Source organism: Monodelphis domestica, chromosome 3 (assembly GCF_027887165.1).
Source record: "Monodelphis domestica isolate mMonDom1 chromosome 3, mMonDom1.pri, whole genome shotgun sequence".
NCBI classification, from domain to species: Eukaryota; Metazoa; Chordata; class Mammalia; order Didelphimorphia; family Didelphidae; genus Monodelphis; species Monodelphis domestica.
In genome coordinates, this window is record NC_077229.1 from 5,342,671 (window position 1) to 5,346,626 (window position 3,956).

Sequence of the window (3,956 nt, forward strand, 5' to 3'; positions counted from 1 at the left end):
TCAGAATCAGTCTCCTCAGAATGAGTCTCTCCAATCTGAATGTTTCAGAATGACTTCCCAGCTCTTCCCTGAGCTCTTATTTTTAAGGGCAAAATCTCCTATGTCACCTCCCCTAAGTCCTTACATCTACCAATCACTGTAGATGTTTCTAAAGGACCGCCCATTCTTAGTCCACACCTAAGAAGGTGTGGATTTTTGAGTAATTCACACCAGGAAAGCTCTGAGTAAGTTTTCCAGTTCTTTGTTCCTTGTAAATTCACAAGTTGCTTGACCTTTATAGGTACTTAGCTTAAGAAAAGTGTGGGTTTAAGTACTTTTCATTGTTCAGAAAAGAGTTTACAACTTTATTTTCCCCTAGGGCAGACCCAAGTAGGTAAAGTAGAATTCTCACATTCCTGCTTTAAGTAGAGTTCACTGCCCAAATGGGGAATGGTCTTAATCCAATCTTATAAAGTAGGGTCTGGGAAATTTTAAGGTTTAAACCCAATACCATGAATTTTCCAATTTTTGTTAGACTAAAAAGTTGGCCAATTGAGTTAATTTGGCCTCACATCTTGATTTATCTATTTGTTTTGTTTTCAGTACCCTTAACTTCCATTTGAGAATCAATTCAATGTCATAGTTGGAAGGGAGAAGAAGAATGATGATTAGACAATGAGATTCCAGTACCTTGCCCAGGATAACCCAACTAGGAAGTGTCTGAGGGCAGATTTGAGCCCAGGACATTCCACTTGTAAACCTGACTCAAACCCTGAGCCTCCTAACTGCCTTCCTAACACCCTGTTTCCATTCCAAATAGAAGGGGATCTAGTTGCCTCAGTACATTCTGAAACTTGTATTCAGAATTCCCAGCTATTAAGAACTTTCTGTCTCTCTCTCTCTGCCCCAACCCCTTAACCTCTCTATTTCTGGACTTTATCTCTCTTTCTCTTGTCTTTCTCTCCCTTTTTATGCCTCTGATCTTTATCTCTTTCTCTGTCTCCACTTTTTGTCTGTCTTTGTCTCTCTCCCTCCTCCCTTCCCCAATGGGTTTTAGCTGGAGAGCAAAATATCTTAATTTAATCAGAACTGGGCAGATAAGTACCCCAGGGAAGTCCTGCCCACAGCCTTGGCTAACTGAGACTGCAGTGCTCCCTAGTGTCCACATCTCCCCAGTCACTGGTGCAGGAAAATCTCAGGAACCATCACTTCATTCACCACTCTCAGGACCTTTCTCTCCAGATCAGCTCACAACTAAGAACAAACCGCCTTGTTCCTGGTGCTGATGAGGGATGTCAGTCTCTGCCTTGAGCTCCCCCCTCCCCCAATCTCTTGACCAAGAAATTTTCTCACCCAAAGCTCCCTCAATGCCGCTCATCTCTGGAGGTTCAGCTGCTGAGCACAGGGAATGTCTTACTTTGGGATGGATGTAGCTGTGCTGTTTGTGTTTTCCTTAGCTCTGGCCTGGGCATGAAGAAGAATCTCCTCAGTGATTTCTAGACAGAAAAGGTCCAGACCCCTTCCCCATCCTCTCCTGTCTGCCTCCTCATTCCCTCCTCTCTCAGCCCTCCCAGTCCAGCCTCCTGGGTGGGATCCTGAGACACAGTCACACAGGAAGTGGCTGATCCTGGATCCCCTCTGGTGTCCCCTGCTGAGGGAGGAAAGGAGGTGGCTGGTGGTCCTGAAGGCCAGGCATTCCCCTCCCTGATTTTCCCCATGAGGGATTCTTTCAGAGGCCCTGGGTTCAGATTCTGCCTCTGACACATGTCTGTCTCTTCTGGGGCCTCAGTGTGTTCTTCTGTGAAACACAGGAGTCAGCCCAGGTGACGTCCAGCATTGCTTCCAGGTGAAACTCCATGACCCCAGGCGATGGCCAGAGTCCCAACACACACACACATGTCCCCTGGCACATGTGTGTTATATGTTTGGAAACCAGCATGATACAACAGGCATCAAGTCCACTGGGCTAGATCTCCTCAGTCCCTGTTTCAAATCCTGTCTCTGCCATTAATGGCCCCAGTTGGGGTGGGCAGGATGGCCCTTCTGGGACCCTCACATGGGTCAAGCTCATCTAATTTAATAGCCTTTCACTCACATTTCATTGTCTTATTGTCATGAAATGAGGGCTAAGCCCTGCTGCACTATGAAGAGTGGGTGGGAGACCTTGGGGCCTTTATCTGAACCCTGGAAGGGACACACAGATGGAATCTAGAAGATCTGAGGTGGAATCATCCCTGAGACACTTGGTGGCTGTGTGACCCTGGAGAAGTCACTTCATTTCTGTCTCACTTTCCTCATCTGTAAAATGGGGCATCTACCCATCAAGGTACTAGTGACGAATCCCTGAGGGCCCTAGAAATGATGATTTCCTTTCCTATGGAATAAGGGATACAAAAATGCTGCTTGAAATGGGTGGGGGAGAAGAGAGGCAGAATGAAGTTGGGCTCTAAAAGGAAGGTATGGACAGAGAACCAAGCTGGGCAGGGCTACTCAGGGCCAGTAAGGACCAGACTCCAAGGCAGTGACCAGTAGCCTGAGGTCAGGGTCTGAGCCAGAGGAGTGGAGGGTTTGAGGTGACCTGCTGGCCCTCTCTCTGATATCTCTGCTTTTCCCATCTCCTCATGGTCCCCTCACCAGTCTCCCTGTCCTTGCCCTTTCTCCCCTCACCCCCTTCCATGTGTCCTGCTCTCTCCCCTACCCTGGAGCTCCTCTGAATGGATCCCCAGGCCCACTTTGCCCCCTACTCCTCAGGGAGCTGTTCCTCTCCCTCTGCACTGTTCCTCATCCCCAGGCAGGTCCTTCCTCCACTTCCCCACCTTCAGAGGGGATAACTCCTCTTCCACATCAAGGAGGGGGTTGGACTCCATCTCCAAGAAGAGCAAATATTTAGAGAAGGTTTCCTGGGTGCCAGGCACCATGCTAAGGGCTTCCCAAAGACCATCTCAGTGGCCCTGGGTGAGTCATTTAACTTGTTTCTCACTGGTCTTCCCTGTCTGTATGATGGCGTGTTAATAGGCCTTTAATTAAATTGCCTTTGACTACTGATTCTTGTTATGGGAGTGTAGTTGTGTACTCCTGGGGTTCAGGAAGAATACCTTTTGTAAGAATGCAAGACTCCAAAACAAAAAAAAGAAATTTATTAATTTAGGAGGTAATGTTTAGAATGGCCAGGAGGACAGCAAGGTGGAACAGCAAGATGGGGAGCAGTTCCTTGGGAGGACAGCATGAATGGAAAGGCTGTTCCACCAGATGACATCAGTTCTGGGGATTTTATACTTTTTACAACAGAGAGTGTTAGTCACCCAGGCATTTGGTGAGGTAGGGTGATCATCTGCCTGGGGACATAAAGATTCCTTAGTTTTAGGGAACAAACAGATGTCTGATAGGATCGAGGTGTGGCCTCAAGGTGCATCTTCCCGTTCATCTTAAATCTAGAAGATGATCAAAGGAAGATAGTCATTTCAGGACCCTAAAGGGGTCATTGGGTGTTTTTAGGCTCAGAGTCACAAGGATGGAAGGACACAATGGAGTTTTCACTGATAATGGTTTGCCTGGGTTTCCGGGGGTACAGTGCCCATATCAGCTCCCCCCCTCTCCTAATATGTAAGGGAAAGGGACGATGGTCTCAGTATTCTGTAACTTCTTCAGAGCTTAAAATGGGCATAGAGTTGTCCCTGTCTGTCATTCAGAGAGAGAGGTATTGACTGTAGGCCATGTCCAGAGTATCAGGCTGGGATGGTTGCAGAGGTCGCCTTGGCATTTCCATGACTCCCATGAGTGTTTTTACCCTAGAAACGATTAGAGAGATGACAAGATTACAAATACAAGGTCCACATATGTTTTGGATATACAAAGACTGTAAGGAAAGGGATAGTCATGGCTAGAGCAAGAGAGATTTAAGATAACGAGGAGGGGATGGAACTACTTATTCCAAAGTTTCCTTAGGTTGCATCTTTCTGCAGAAGAGGAATTTGAGA